The sequence below is a fragment of the Lissotriton vulgaris genome, chromosome 5, assembly GCF_964263255.1.
Source record: "Lissotriton vulgaris chromosome 5, aLisVul1.2, whole genome shotgun sequence".
NCBI lineage: Eukaryota > Metazoa > Chordata > Amphibia > Caudata > Salamandridae > Lissotriton > Lissotriton vulgaris.
This window is the reverse complement of record NC_141693.1, coordinates 1384696229-1384714101: the sequence shown is the minus strand read 5'-3', so window position 1 is coordinate 1384714101 and position 17873 is coordinate 1384696229.

Below are 17873 nucleotides of genomic sequence, written 5' to 3'. Positions count from 1 at the left end.
CATTCATTTCTGCACATAAACTCTGCACAACAATATATATAGTTGTTAGAACGTGAGCACATTTAAACTGAATTGTATATAGTGTGTGTGTATATATATGAAATCCTGTTGAACAGCACCTATTTTAGGTATTCTGTAGTCCTGTCTTCTTAAAGGTCTGGCTGTTTTTAGTCTTTCAAACAGCTCAGTTTTTTAAACAAACACTTGGAACTTTATTGTTTTCTCTTTATGGTGATTCATTTACACTGGTATTTAATTCAGCACCTTTTTTTTTCTAAATTTGGGATACACAAGATTTTGATGTAAATAGTTCCTATATACAAATGATTTGGACATATGAATAATGTACAGATGTACATATACTTTGTCATATATAGGAATTCGGGACTATGCTATGTATATAATGGTTTAGAACACTTGGGTGCTGTTTTTGGTATTTTAAGTCTCTTAAGTGAGGGTATAAACAGCAAACTGACAGTGCAAATGCCGTGATTTATATGAATTACTATATGTTGCTTCTATTTGCATTTATATGGAATGACATGTATTTATATTTGCACTTATGCACATTATTAGTTTTTGCCTAACCGTTAACAATGGTTAGTATCGCATTCAGGCGGTCATTTTTTGACTCCGTTGACAAAGTGACACGGTTTGGACGATTAGCTGATTAACAATGAAACAATGTATATGCAGTAGATGTGAGTCACATTTTGCCAAATATGTGTTTTCAGTTAATTTTCTATACGCATTCATGCGGGTATTTTAAAGTCTCCAGTCTAACTGTTATTATAATACCTTAGGCTTGTCAAGAGGGACTCTTGTAAATATGTGCAAGGCATTAGTAAAACAGTCTTTCTCTAGCAAAGCAACAATGTAATATTCAACATGGCGCAACCATGCACTGTGCCTTAAACTAAAGGCTCTGTTGTTTTAAATATTTTATCACGCGACTCACGTTTGGAGGTGGGACCCGGAGGGTGTGTCTGCACTGCTAATGATTTAAAAAGTTTCCACTTTGTGCAATGTGGTGTGTGAACAAGACTACGCCAGTAGTCGAAACGTTGCATTTTGGAAGGCACAAGAACTGAATAAAACATCTTGCCTGGAAAGCGTGGGGTCTGTCTCTTCATTCGCCGCTGTGCCGTGGAGGTTTGGAGATTCTTTTCTATATATATATTTTCAACAGGGTTTCCCCGATCCCGGGGACGTGGAGTCGCAGAAAGGAACGGACTATCAGTCGCTTAATTCATTTGTGAGATGTTTATTTTTGCTTTACAAATCCATGGGGGGGTTTTTCAACCAAAACAAAACAATCTATTGAGACTGTGAGTTATTTACAAGGGTGAAAAATGTGAGGTAGTGGTGAGTGTGGGGACAAAACGTGGTCAAGTGGATCATTGGTTGAAATTCTCAATAAGTTTGCCCACTGGAGGGCTGCACTTGGACATAGAGACTAAATGGGCAATTCATGAATAGCCCACTGGAGGGCAGCATCCCCAGTTCGATCATTGATTGTACTGTATTGTACTATATTCCATCATGAATGATGAATGTCAATTGATTGCCCTCTTTCACAATTTGAATTTTGACAAATGAATTGTATTATTCATGGGTACAACGTCACACTCCCCCTAATTTTGTTAAAAAACCTTGGTTACAAAACTGAGAAACCAATTGGGACGGCCAAAAAACTACAGGTCCCAAAATGCTTAGCGTAAGTGGGTGGGCTTGGCCAAAAAGAAGGTGTGTTTTCAAATATACGTTGTCCCCTTTAAAACTGTGAGTGTCCAGCACTAAACTGACCATGACCAAGGCAGCGGACGCTGCCGAAACGCGTCGGTTGTTTTCTGTTTGAACCCCCCCATGGATTTGTAAAGCAAAAATAAACATCTCACAAATGAATTAAGCGACTGATAGTCCGTTCCTTTCTGCGACTCCACGTCCCCGGGATCGGGGAAACCCTGTTGAAATTGTCAGCGGCTGGCTCTGCCGCAGGAGAAACGCGATCGGGAAAAGCAGCGCCTTACGAGGGAAAGGCGAGCCAAGCGGAGGATATATATATATATATATATATATACTTATATATACTTAAGGAAATCCGTAGATCAGCCGCCGCAGCTAAGTTGTCGCTACTCATCAGCATAGACGGAAACAAACCAAATAAGTAGGTGTAAAATTATTTTATTTTGTGCTGTCTTGCCGCCATAACGTTTCAGCTCCTGAGAGCTTTGATCACATGACAACGTGAGCCTATGATAACACTATATTTAAAGTGAATGTGAATAGTTGAAATAGATCATTTGGTTTGATCATTAGCTGAACATAGAAGACAAACTGCAGCAAGTGATTATGGCTGTTTCTACTGAACTTGCTCAGCAAAATAATTTTTCAGTGACACGATTGTAATCGTAGAATACAGTACTGTTAAAACCCTGAACAATGTGCAAAGTTTGCTTAATATGTGCAAAATTACGCATCTGAGCAAAACATCGCAATGTAAACATTTCTTTGACACGATATGCGAAAGCTTTTTGAGTTCACATTTTTGGTGACTGGTAGACTACACCTCCGAGTGTAACATAATTTATGTTCAAAATGAATAGTCGTCCTAGGTTAAATGCATGACATACTGCAGCTTTTTCTAGGACAATCCATACTGGTTATGCAACAGGGTATAATGCCCATACAATCAGATTGCATCCTGCAGAGCTGTTGAAATCCTAAACAGTGTGGGTGCAAAGTTCGCTAATTATGTGCAATATCACGCTGAAGTGCAAACCAACACTTTCTACACCATTATATTGGGAGATTAAAAAAATTATACATGCATAGCGAAATCCACATTTTATAATGACCCCTTAAAAGCTAAACACAATTGAACATATTTGTTCAAGGTAATTATTCCATCCTAGGTTAAATCATACATGGAATATCTTGAGCAGAAACTGACAGATAGAATCAATATGTCCTCCATCTATGTATGTCTCTCTTATCTCAGTACCGTATTCCAACCATTAGGTCTAATTTCAATATCTGCCAAAAGCAGATCTCTCAATATTGGAATATGCTTGTCAAGTTGCCTATAGCTCCTTTCTGAACATATAGGGTGAATTGTGGGATAAATCCCATTAAATGCATGTGTGTCCAGTCTCCCACCCTGTCTTAACAAATATGATCAGTCTTTGTTCAATGAGTAAGGTGCAAAAAAGTTTAAAGTGTGAAGTTTGAATGTTACATAAAAAACAGCTATAAATATTTTGGGGGAAAAACAAACTTACAGTGGGGTGAACAGAGCCTGTCTCACTCCTCACATAATCAGTAAGTACAGGTGTGGCATCCATTCATCATATGCTGCGTATACCCACTTTTCCTGTATACAGTTACTATTGCAACCCTTAAATATTTAGGTTTCATTAAAGATACTGAGTATATACAAAGTTTGGAAGAAAAAACTAAAAATCAAAAAATCAATGAAGTTTCTGCCATCTACAGCCAGCAAACTGTATCTGCCACCTTGTTGGTCGCCATGACATATAATATGGAAACAAGAACTGGTTAAAAATCCTTAACGTATTGTAGGTTTAAAACAATATTTAATTATCAAACAGTTAAGAACATGTTCAGACTAACCTTGCTGACATAAAAAGTCACTAAGTGTATTGGGTAAAAATTCTATAACCCACCAGGATTTATTATAGACCCGTGTGTAAGTCCTCTGTAAAGTTCAGTCCCCCTGGGTGTTTGGTATCAAGCTGTAAAATATAGTTTGTTTAAAGTTTACAGAGCTTGGCTTCTCTGTCTTCTCCTCGTTTGCTGGCAATGACTGCATCAAGGACATAAAACTTGAGCCCTTTGTTATCACTAAGGTGGAATTCTCTGAAATGCCTGGCTACAGGATATGTATTGTCTTGGGTTACCATAGCCCTAAGATGTTGCAGGATGCACTTATGCACTGCATGTTTTGTGCTTCTTACATATCTTAGATGGCATGGGAACTGGAGAACATAAATGGCGTATTCAGTTTTGCATGTGAGCCCCTTATTTATCGTATGCTCCTTGTCACTGAACCCATCTTTGAATGGTTTCATGTTCACTCGTGAGTACATGACTTACAAGTTTTGCACTTATAAAAACACTATTAGTTTGTAGCCAAGTGGTTTTTTCAATGACCTCCAGGCTGGTATTGACCAATCGGTCCTTCATAGAAGGTGCCTGGCTGTAAGTGATGGATTCTTTGCGGGGGAGGGTAGGACCAATTACGGGATCAATCAGAATTGTAGGCCAGTTCCGATTAATAATTTGGTACAATTCCCGGTGCTGTCTGTTGAATCCCGTAATGATTCTGAATGGGCTTTTTTGTTCTAGCTGCTGATCATCCATTGCTGTGTTTACTGGAGTTTCAAGAGGGGCTATAGGATTGTAAGTGTCAAGCAGTTTTTGTCTGCTTGCTTTCAAAAATTTAATTATGGCACTATCTATTACTCGTTCAGCATAACCCCTTTCAAGAAACCTGCTCCTTCTGGCTTTCTGAGCTATAATCAGATCTGCCTCGCAACTGCACACCCTTCTAAGTCTGAGCATCTCTCCGTAAGGGATGATGGTTATCAGATGTGTTGGGTGTGCACTGCCCGCATGCAAGATGGTATTGCCTGCAGTCATCTTTCTAAACAATCTTGTCTCAATCTTGCTGTTGCTAATGTATACCTCTGTGTCCAAAAAGGCAACACTAGTTTGGCTCATAGTCACAGTAAACTGCAGATTGAACACATTGTCATTGATTGCAGCAATGAACTCCTCAGCTTAATCCTTTTCCCCCTCTCCAAACTACAAACAAATTGTCAATATAACAATACCAAGCAACCACATTAGTTTTGAAAATTGCCCCGTGGTCAACCTTGAGGACCAGTTCCTTCCAAGTCCCCATGTGTAAACAGGCGTAGTTTGGAGAGAAACTGGCCCCCATTGCCACTCCATGTAACTGGCGGTAGAGAAGGTTATTATACATAAAGATATTGTTGTCTAAGCAGAATTTTGAGCATTTGTAGCAACATGATGTTGTAATAATTGAATTGCTCTGTTCGGCAGGCTAGGTAATAGTTTACAGCAGCAATCCCATCTTTGTGTACAATGCTCGTATATAACGATGTCACATCTAGTGCTAGCATCCAGTAATCCTCCCTCAAAGAAATCTTTTGAATTTTGAGCAGAAAGTCCCCAGTGTCCTGGATATATGAATCTAAGGCTTTCACAAACAAATCCCTGCAAAATCAATGTATACAGACGTACTTTCCAAAAGCCCACCCCTTGCAGAGATGATCGGTCTGCCGGGTTGATTGTTCATGTCTTTATGGACTTTCGGTATAAAATAGATTAGAGGGGTTACTCGGCTATATTTATTCAGGTATTTGTATTCATCCTCAGACAACATTTTCTTATTCCTCCACTTGGCCAGATTCTGATAATATTCTTGCTGAGTAGCTTTCATGGTTGATGAGTTGATACGTTCATAATGCTGTCTGTTGTTAAGTTGGATATAAGCTTCTTTGCCATAGTTGATTTGTGTTAGGAGTAGGATATCACCTCCTTTGTCACTACTATGGACAATGATGTCTTTGCTCAATTTTTCGACCAATGCTTTGTATTGTTGCATACATTTATCATATTTGTACCTTTTTTTGCAAATTCGTTTCTGCAGACCCTTGAGGTTACATTTTTGTGGAAAATGTCAATTGCATCGCGGCGCCTGAAAGTTGATGGTGGCTTGAATGGTGTTGTAGGTGCTTTCTGCTTAATTGGTATATTGACTTCAGCCTGACTGTTGTCATGTACTGAGAGTACATCATACCCCGCTCCCTCAGTTTCTCACAATTCCAAGATATCCCTAGACATTGGCGATCCTGAGGCAATGATTACTTATATATATTATTACTATATATATATATATATATATATATATATATATATATATATATATATATATATATATATATATATATATATATATATATATATTACCTACTGGCGGTCGCCAGTAGGTAGTTATAATTAGGACCTAGTTTCCATAGGAAATCCTCAACATTCTATTTGGAATAACTTTGGCCCTGGTGGATGAATCTTTGTGAATTTCTCAAAGAAGATGGCTCGGTTCGCTGCGCTCCCTTCCTGAAAGTTTGGGGGGGATTGGTGAAGTAGGGGCTGAGATATAAGGGGGGTCCCAAAACGTGTTTTCTCCATGTTATTTTCCATAGGACCTTTTGACTCGGCTACCGGTCGAACGGCTGAATGGATTTATAAGAAATTTGGCAAAACTGTAGAGTCCGGTTCGCAGATTACGCTCTTTTTGGAATGGTGTAAATCCGTTTAGTAGTTGTTGAGAAAATTAAAGTTAAAGTTAATTATATATCTATAGGCGCGCACGCGTGCGCGCACTCAAGCGGCTGCGCGTGAGTGGAATTTTTTTTTGCTGCGTGACGTCTGTTAACGTTCGATTCGAAGGAAATCAGGAAGTTTTGTTCGCCATTTTGTCACTGCGAGTAAATATATTGTTCATTTCAAAGCGTTGAAACATGGAAAGGGGAGAAGGTAGAGATTGTTTTGCTGCGTAGCTTTTCTCGGGGTGTGCAGTAAGGCCCTTAAACGCAAAAAGATATAATTTTTCCCCGAAAAAAAATACGGGGTGCGCGCACCCAGTCGCGCACACCTATTTACAAGAGTGTGAAAATGGAGATAAATCAGAAGTTTGAGTGCTTAGATATAAGGTGGCTCTGAAAAGAGCCATTGTGTTAATTGAGTGTTTTCTGCATTTATAAGTAAGTACCGATGCAGAGCCTGATGTTGCAGAGGAAGATTCTGTTTCCCTCATTCGTGAAATGAACACCGTCTCTCCTATAGACGTCTTGCATGTGGTATCGCAAGTTGTTGTGGTAAATAGAACCCATGCTATAATCTCTGAGGAAAGCAGAAACAGATTTATTTACATGTCTCCTTGCTTTCTCAAATTGTGCACAATGTTGATTGGACCAATTCCATTTCTGTCTTTGGCATATATTGGAATATACCAAGGCAGATCGAGGAAAAAGTGTCATCAATTGTCGAAAGGTGTCTTTTAGAAGCATTTCCAGACCTACCCCAGTGATTGTGCCTAGATCGTTCCCACCACAGTGCACAATTATAAGGTCTGGTTCTGGGAGATGCATAAAAGTTTTCACCAATGGAATCAATTGGTGACATTTCAATCCTCTTTTGGCAATCCATGTTATGTGTACATTTGGTAAGCCGAGGTTGCAAATTCGTCTGCTTACTGCATATTTTTCACTCCAGTGAATATAACTGTGTCCTATAAGCCAGACCTTCATTTTCAAGGGATTTGTAGTCGTCCTCCGATCGGTTCTGGAAGTGGAATGGTAGTTAGAAGTTGAAATTCTAAATAAAGAAAAAGGAAGAGGCTGGGTGTGGTTAAAAAAATAAAAATGATTGGTTGATTGTAATAAGTGGAGATTGAAGAGTACGTTGCATGTTAATGTTTATGTTAAACGAGAAGTACTATTGGGTGTGAAAAAACAAGACATGTAACAGAGCTGTGGATTGGCAGGTGTTTCTGGAGGGAAAATAGTCTTTTTAATTTGTTGTAGAACGTTGAGACATGAACTTTTGACCTGTGCCTTCAGCAAGGTGCAGAATGAGGTGAAACCATGGAAACAGCAGGAGATGGCAGTTGGTGATGGGTTCACTCTTTGGTGCCTCTGTGTCTGACTCTGTTCTGTGGTGGCAGGCGGACAACTGTTTGTTATTGTAGAGATGAAAGGGTGATAAGGAGAGAAATACGACATAGCGTTTGGTCTGTAGAAGCGTGGGAGCAGTGATTAACTCTGAGTGAAGCGGAACTGTGGCGGTGCTTGGTAAAGAATAAACATTTTTTTTAACAGTGGTATAACTGTCTGTACGGTGCGCGACCTACTAAGAAAAAGTTCACGGGCCGTAATTGGCTTGCAGGGTCTAGTATCAGTAAGTGAGGTTGAGAAAAGAAAACATTCAGGACTTTATTTATGAAGGCCTTGCGCCACTGGTGCGTCACTGTTTCCCATTTTAAAAAATGAGGCACCGGCGGCGGAAGGTCTTCATAAATAAGGTCCTCAGTGACTACAGTTAAGGTTATGTGGAACCCATGAATAGTTTTTCAATATGAAATCATTTCAGTTGAGATTATGGATTAAAAGAGAAACCGTGAATATTTGAAATGTTTATTTAGAAATGTACTGTTTTAAAGGCAAATCATTATGTAATATGAGTACAGAAATTGCAAAAAACACAGTAATTGGTATTGTCAGTAGTACATGGAATACATGGAAATAAGCAGTTGAGATGCGAAAAGGCGTTTACAGTTATAAAAAACTCGTTTATAATTTACACATTAATTAGGGTACATGTAGCATATATTAGCGAGTTTTGCATCGAGTACGTTTGAAATAACCTTAGATAAGATATGCAATAGAATTGTTGAGATTAGACTGTAAAAGAAAAAGTTGAAAATCGAGTAATTGAAGAAACAAATGTAGTCCACATAAAAGACCAAAATTTAAACAACACAAAATCATAATGTCCACTGTTAGTAAAGCCAATAGGTCTGTTCTTCAAAAGAAAATAAGGGACAAGAACGTGAAGCATATAGGGAAGCAAAAGGAAATGAGGACGTCAATGGCTTGTATAAGAGTTATTGAAGCATTGTTTAGGCAAAATAGGTAACTTCTGCTTGTAACAGGAAATCACTTTTATCATTTGAAAGTATGTCAGCTATTCAATGGAAAAGAGTAAAGCAGTACTCATGATCTGTTAAAATCGGAGCCTCTTTTATTATCAGAGGGTAGCTCGGTGGGTTTTCGATGTAGTTCTCTGTTAGGAAAGAGTTAACCGTCCATTGTGTAGGCAAAGTATGTAGCAAGTGCTTCTAACAGGAAATCATTGTTATCATCTGAAAACATGTCAGCCATCCAATTGAGAAGATCAAAGGAGCATTCATGATCTGTCATTATTGGAGCGTCTTTTACCATCATTGGGCAGCTCGGTGGGTTTTCGATGTAGCTCTCTGTTAGTAAATCTTGCGCCGCTGCGAATATATTCCAATGACCCAGAACTCCTTGTATCGCTGCAAAGGCCATAAACCCTCCGTTGTAACAAAGCTGTTCATGATCAAGTAACGGATTCATGAGGTGATTGTAATTCAGTTCAGGATGTACCAAATTGCAGAGACATAAATCCAGGGCCCACGTGAAATCACAGCTCAGGCAATGAAATACAGGCTGCACAAAGGTGAAATACGAATATCGAAATGATAATCGATATGAAGTATTCAAAGTTGAGAGTGCTAAGGTGCCGTAGTACAGAAGTATTCTCTGTCGAAATAGTTCTAAGTGGTCCGGCTCGTTTGCGAAGGCAGGAGGGACATCCATTTTGAATTTCCCAAGATGGTAAAGGAAACGGCGCAGCACTGCCGGTTGTATAGCAACTCCACAGAATTAGGTCGCCGGCTATGCAGTGGAGAGGAGCAGAATGACTTGATAAATTTTCTAGGAGTCTAGTCACTTAAATATTGCTTAGTAGTTATCAAAAAAGTAGCTTTTCTTGAAGGTCACTTTTTTTTACATCAATGCTGTTTTCTGTGAATGTTAGCTAAGTGAAAGATATATGTGTGAGCAGATGCTACGTTAAGTTTTAAATGTGACAATGGAGCTCTTGTTCATGTCTTCCGATTCAAGTCGGTATTCGCTGCCAAATGCAAATAACAAGAAACGCATGCGTTGGGTAGATAGTCTGCATTCTTAAAGGAAAGCAAATGGAGGGTTATTTTTACCGCGTTAGCATTGTCGTTTAAAAAGTTACAGTGATTTTCATTATATGTTAAGAAAGTGTCACTGATGAAGACTGAAAATAAATGCTTATAAATAACAGGGACTGGTGTATTTTAGAAAAGGTGTGTAACATTACATGAATTGTAAAAAAAAAATAATGTAATTGAAAGTGTATGGTTTGAAAATGAAATGTAGAGGTTTATAGTTCACGTTTTGAAAGCGGTTCTAGAGGGTCAGATGCATGATAGATTTATAAAAAATAGAACATGTTTTTCAATAGTATTATGGAAAAAATATGTGCCTTTATGTACTATTTAGATTACCTGCCTGTTGCCTACTCTTTGAGTTTTATTAATCCTGTGTCTTATAAGTTTTCCAGGGGCGGTTTGAGGTTCATGGTGGGCTTGGGCAGGGAGGGTAGGTTGGGGGTTTGTTATAGGGGGTCCGGGTGGGGTGGAGTGCGGAGTTTAGTGAAGAGTGAGGGGGGCGGGGGTTAGGGTGTTTGGTAATGGAGCAGAGTCAGAGGACGCCAAATTTCTGTTATGGGGTGCCACGGAAATATGTATTTATTCTCAGAGGTTTATTATATTAAGGATATATATTAACATGGTGGCTCTTGTGGTTTTGTGGTTCTGTGCAAGTGTATAATGCTGGCCCTGTAGTTTTTGTCTATGGACCTCATTATTACACAGGGGAGCCACGTTGCACAGTTGGAGATCAGAGACTTAGGAAATAAGTCTCTTATAATTAAGGGACGGAGTGTATATAGTGCTATTTACTACTCTGCTATGTGAACGATGTCGAATATTTCATAAGAGGAGGCTTTACAAGTTTTTCGATAAACTGGTTTTCCAGGGAAGTGGGTGGAGTGTTCCGTGTAAATTGCAGAATAGAAACTAGTAAGAACCAATTGGAAGTGTTGTTTTAAAGTCACATGACTGCACATGCGTGTCTCGACGCCTGTACGCGATAGGTGGGTGCGCGCACCCGGACGCGCACAAAATGAAAGCGGCGAAAAAACATCTCATAATATGCTCTTGGAGCACGTTTTGGTAGAAAGAGTTAGTTCTGAAAAGAACTTTTTTTTTTTTGGAAACAAGTGTTATGATGCTTTTGATTTCTTAAAGTTGCTACGACATTTTTCAGTATGTCATACTATCCAAATAAAGTGAAGAAATTTAACTTTTCTTGGAGCATTTATGACTCTCAATTTTGTGTTTAATTAGAATAAAGCTTTGCTCTCCGTATACAAGAAGTTTTCCACAGTTCGTGCATTTCATGTGCACGTTCGCCAGATATGGTTTCAAGTCCATTTCAGAACTCAATGGAGGTACAGGTCATCCACCGGAAGATGTGCTGATTACTTCTGATGGTAATAGCGTGGCCTCCGTTTTTCTTGTCAAAGGTGGTCGCTCATTTCCTTCAGATTCGGAAGATGAATGCGGAACGGTAGCCATTGCAGCGAAGTCTTCGGGAAGATGTTCAACGTTGTTCTCTCTTGAGAGTAGAAAAGAAAGTGATGGAAGTGGGTGGAGTGCTGCGTGTAAATTCCAGAATAGAAACTACAAAGAACCAATTGGAAGTGTTGTTTTGAAGTCACATGACTTCACATGCGAGTCTCAGGTCCTGTACGCGATAGGAGGATGCGCGCACCCGGTCTCGCACTAAAATAAAGCGGCGAAAAACCATCTCATAATATGCTCTTGGAGCACGTTTTGATTGAAAGAGTTAGTTCTGAAAAGAACTTTTTTTTTTTTTTTTTTTTTTTTGGAAACAAGTGTTATGATGTTTTCGATTTTTTAAAGTTGCTACGTCATTTTTCAGTATGTAATACTATGAAAATGAAGTGAAGAAATGTATCTTTTCTTGGGGCATTTGTGACTTTCAATTTTCAGTTTAATAAGAACGAGGCTCTGCTCTCCATACAAAAGAATTTTTCCACACTCGTTGCATTTCATATGCACCTTCGCAAGATATGGTCTCAAGTCCATCTCAGCACTCGATGGAGATACAGGTCGTCCACCAGAAGATGTGCTGGCCACCTCGGATGGTAATAGCGTGGCCAGGGCTCTTGTCGATGCTTTTGCATAATGCTCAGGGTGCCTTTGTTTAACATGCCGCTGCATGGTGTGTATAGAAAAGGAATATTTTTTATCTGGATTTCCCCTTGAGAGCTCCGAATTGCATATCGTGCAGGTTATTTTTGGCGCATTCACTTTCTTTTGATCTTCAGGATAAGTAAAAAATTGCCAAATGAAAGATTCCTTTTTCTTCTTAACGGTGGTCGCTCATTTCCTTCAGATTCGGAAGATGAATGCGGAAGGGCAGCCATTTCAGCAAAGTTTTCCAGAAGATGCTCAACGTTGTTGTCTCTTGAGAGTAGAAAAGATTGTGAGGAAAGTGGGTGGAGTGCTTCGTGTAAATTCCAGAACAGAAACTACTAAGAACCAATTGCAAGTGTTGTTTTCAAGTCACATGACTTTACATGCGCTTCTTAGGACGTGTAGGCGGTGACACTATCTAGTTACGAACGTGATTTCATACTTAGGAACTAGCATTCAAAAAACCTATGAAATTCACTGAAAAAACCATAGGTTTTACACACGTTATAGTTAGGAAATAGCATTTGAAAAACCTATGAAATTCACTGAAAAAACTATAGGTTTGACAACAGTTATAGTTAGCTGGAAATTTTACTGACATAAAACCAATGAAATTCCACGTTATAGTTAGTTGGACTCACTATAACTTGCGCGTGTAATGCACTGCTGATGACATTACATATTACATCACTCATGACATGGTCAGTGACACCACTCATGACATCACTGATGACAGACCTCCTTTAAGTGTAATGTAACCCTTAAAACACATATTGGAAAATAGAAATTAACATTTTCAAAAAAATGGAGATACCCATACCAGTTACAACAACCAATTCAGTAATTCCACCATCTATATACACATTCTCTCATTCACCAACAGTTCTATATAGTCACTCATACATATACTCACTCATCATATGTAGTGATACACCTATACATCCTGTTACACACCGACAGTCATCCAAAAGTTACTCACACACATACTCACACATGCAAATAACTTATTGAACATCCATTCATTTGCATATACAACTATACACACACTACCACGTTACTTCTAAGGAAACTTATACATACTTACTCTCTTAAACAATCACTTATAGAAACACATACTTATTTAAACAGGAACTCTTTCTATCTCTTAGTCTCACATATACTGACTTATATATATCAATACTCACATATACTAAATTAAAACATATCTTGTTACTAATAAAGACACTAGTGAGGCAGGCATTCACTCACTAACACACACATATACACACTCATCCACCCATACAGTCCTGTACATATGCTGTCTTCAAAAAACATAGCAACAGTGAGTCAGTCATTGATGGATCTATATGATAAGTAACACCCCACCAAACCATAGAGACACTCATACTGATACTAAAAAAACATCTAATAACCCATATACACACACATGTAGGTACTCATCAACCCATGCAGCCATTTATACACAAAGTGAAACACTGATACATATATTTAAATATTTAAACATTACTCGTTAATATATGTATTCACTAAGATATACTTAATAAGCCAGTTAACCAATCATTTTTTTTTTAAAAAACATCCATTTACACACTTTTTTAAACATTTATTCTTCCATCGACCTTTACATATACATATATAAAACATATTTATTTTTCAGAAAGGCACATATTCACTGGATGGTGTCATCACTGATGTCATGAGTGATGTCACTGACCATGTCATGAGTGATGTAATATGTAATGTCATCAGCAGTGCATTACACGCGCAAGTTATAGTGAGTCCAACTAACTGTAACGTGGAATTTCATTGGTTTTATGTCAGTAAAATTTCCAGCTAACTATAACTGTTGTCAAACCTATATTTTTTTCAGTGAAGTTCATAGGTTTTTCAAATGCTATTTCCTAACTATAACGTGTGCAAAACCTATGGTTTTTTCAGTGAATATATATATATATATATATATATATATATATTGTTGCAACTAAGTTGATAGTAATGGTTCCCAATAAATGAGAAAGAACTGTACAATCAAGAAATAAAACAAAAGTATCAACTTGTACTGTAATAAAGTGCAAATGAATTCTTCAGCAAGTAATGCCCGCTGAAGCAATCAAACAGCATACAGAGTCCACAAAAGTCAAAGTTTTTTCAATTTGGCTATTTTATTCTTGTACTTCATACATCCAGCATGAAATCTGCCAATGTCCCAACACTTGTTTCGTATACCCGTAGATGTAGCAGCTTAAAATCAAGATAAAACACAGTGGTTACAAAGATTTTATACACTTTTATCACTTGTGTATAGTCAGAACCGTGAAAAAGATTTGTCACCAAAACAATCACCAACTGTAGATCTAAAAGTTATTTTTTATAAGTAAAAAAGGGTGTGTCATAAGACTAAGACATGTGTCTAGAAAGAAAAAGAAGAAGAGACAAAAATGAATAAGAAACAACATAATCACAATCGTCATCGGAGATGGTCACCCAGTGTGCCAGACGCCAAAAAACAGAGATCTGTGTTGAAAAGGTCCCTGAGGCAAAAAAGCATGATCATGCCTAATAAATTAACGGCATATCCACCCAGCGGTTGGCACGAGCAACTGTTGTTGTGCGAGTTCTAATTTCAGTCACAATTGACTCCTATTGGTATATACACAAGCATCCACAAGCTGTGTGGAAAAAGAAACAATAGTTTGATGAAAGCTCCGACCTTTGACTAGGGTAAATATTTTTATAGAAACATCTACCCTTCACATTCCTATCTAATAAGAATGATGGTTCAATTATCCTTCATGCACATGAATGCGATTTAGTTATTACAGAGAAATGGGGGCATACACATGTGGTACAGTTTCTAGAGCCCATTAGTTAGTGGTTTTTCTAAGTTACAACTGAACTAGCATATTAAAAGGGCTAAACTAGTAACTGTAACTGTAGGAAACACCTCCCTCTAGGCGGTTATGTTTTATCTTCAAAATATGTTCTCCACTGAAACAGAACACACCATTTGATTACCCAATTACAACACCCCATATCGATCTCAGTGTTTGAACACAGCATGGTTAAAAAGAGCAATAAGCAAGACAGGTTGGTTTCATGTAGGACACCCAGGTAAATGAGAATTTGTTAGAGTATGGTTATATTGATAGCGGGTGTTTCCACATGATAGAAAAGCTGAGTAGTGGCCGATTGTATTCACTTCTCATGATCCGTCTTGTGATCGTTATCGGTGTGAGCGACCTATAATGTATAGAGGAACTCACATAAAAAGAGTGCACTTGTTGGATGGCACCAAAATGCCTCCAAAGCCAGTAATTGCAATCAACATTCTACAGTATACAGAACGGTAGAGGAGTTTGCTCGAATATATGTCTTACCCAAGACTAGGATGATTCAAAGGAAACTCCCTATGTTGGGAGTCAGAGCTGGTTAAAATACAAGTGGTAACCCTGATAGGTTCCACTATCCACGAGAGAAGAAAAAGCAAAATGGAGCCACAGTTACACCCCCATAAACATATGCAATATTAAAGTTCTGTAAGCAGGAAAAATGTTTTTATTTCCCCTATCTGGCTCCCTAGTTCAGAAACTCACCACAAAGACCGCAGAAATTCATCCTCCATCTCGTTTGCCTCGCTGTAGCTCATAAACGGATTTGTATGTAGGTGGACCTGCACACCTGTGTAAACGTATTTAATCAAGGTTTAAATTATGTTAATCTGTTGCTAGCTAAGTAGCAGTGTGCTATCTCGCTATGAGGTTTAGCCCTGACCCCTATGTAATAACAAATAAATACGAGGCTTGGGATGCCCACTCCTGAGGGATGCACAGCTAGTGACACTAAGGCCTCATTCAATTTCAGATACTGTTCTAATATTAATCAAATTTGTTTTACACAAACTTAAACACAAATTAAATGTTGGTTAAACATCATAACCATGTATTCACAGTTATTCCGATAATACAGGGTGCTTAACACATTATCTCATTACATCATCATAACTCCACGATGTAATGTCATAGAAATACAATTCATCAATGTTACAAAAATTAAAAATACGATTTTAAAAATAAATCCCAATGCATTTCGGGTTGCAGTCAACCCTTCTTCAGGGGTATTCTGTAACAACAAGGTAGTGAAGATGATATGGTTTTGCGAAAGTTCTCCGTATGGAACTACAACAGAAATGAAAATGTCTCAAAAATGTCAGCCTCGATACATTGCAAATTATTTATATTAGGATTTGCACTCAGAAAGGTGAAGGTGCTCCCAAATAGCCACATGCAAAAACTAAAATGTGTGAAATACTGTCATAAGTGATCCAATGTCCATTTGTGCAACTCAAAAGTTATCAAACCGAAAAGCTCGTTCTATGCTTATCAGGCAATTATACATGCGAGACCGCAACCTCTGTGTTGTCAAACTCGCTTACCCAATAACTGAAAGCAAGCGTCTGATAACCAAGTACCTGCGAAAACATGAGGTATGCGCTTATGTCACCCAGAGTCCATAGCCAAACATTAAAAAGATACTCATGCTATCCAACTACATAATTCCAAAGCTTACCGAAGGCTGAAAACGTAAAGCTTCCAAGCTGTCAGAAAGTTATGAAAGAACAGAACTGTCAGTGCTCAAACCTCTGATCAGCGAAACAAACCGAAATGCTAATTCAAAGCTTGTGGGTGCTCACCTCCAGTGCTCTCGACAAGTCTCTACCTCTGTTGCTACGAAACGCAGTCTCCTACGTGCGTAATGACATGCCGACATCTTCCGTGTTTAAATGATAAAGCTTCTTAAAAAAAAATCCTAACTTTATTATCACATGCGCTTGTGAACAGTGTCAATTCTTACCAGAAAAAGAACAACAGGGGAATATGTTTACAAGTAAGCATAGTAATCCTGTTAGTTAATTGAGTCACTGTGCGTACTTGGTACCTCACAACATGTGCAGCCGCACATAACGCTGGTAACAATTGGAAGACCATCTCCCAATCCTTTTGACACTATTCACATGCAACCCTCTAGCAGTCGCTTCAGTGGCTGCCCCTATCCTGAATGAATGTGTTTCAAAATATTTTGCATTTAAACCAGCCTTGCCTATAGTCATTACCAGCATTTGGAACTGAAACCTGGTCAATGGGGTACCGTCTGCATGCATTAACAATGCTCCCTCTAATGCGCTAGCACATTGTTGGATAAAGACCTCTACATGGAAAACTGGGCAGCAGGGATTAGTCCGTGCACAATGTAGTACCAGATTATCCCCCCGGGGCCTCCAGATCAGTCTTGGATTTACGTATGGTTACCAACAGCGTATCGCCCAGTATCTTTGTGTGTTCCAGCCGAAGACCCCGTAGCATGTCCTGCTTGTTGATAGCCACCAGCTCACTGACCCGTAATGCCCCATAAAAGGCTAATGAAAAGGCAGCTCTGAATAAGTGTACCTTCCCTGGTGAACTACAGGTGTCCGACAAGGCCTTCAATAATGATGCCAGCCGTTCTAGACCTATTGGTTGTCTGGAATCTGTGGCAGTTGCTTGCAGGCGCCGCCAACCCCTTAGTGCTTTCCGCACAAGGAAACTGTTCGTGGGATCTTTTGCCCCCTTAAGCTGCGCGAAGAAAGATACGGCTGCCATGTCTCTGCTAGCTGTCGCTGCTGAGCGCCCCTCTTTATGCAATGCAACTAAGTAATGAGTGAAATTCCCCTCCTGATCCCATTTCTCTGCCCAGTCCTGTCCCAAAAAGGAGCAATAAGACAAAACGCCCCTTCGTAAGCTGTTCTGGTCCTTGGCGCTAGGCTAGCTGCTACGAGCTTCTGTAGCAGGGGGCACAAATCTGCCAGAGTGTTGTTGGGAAGTGTGCTGGCGTCGCCTCTGAGGATGGTAGATGTTCCCTGAATACCTGCATCTTAAAGTGAGAAAGT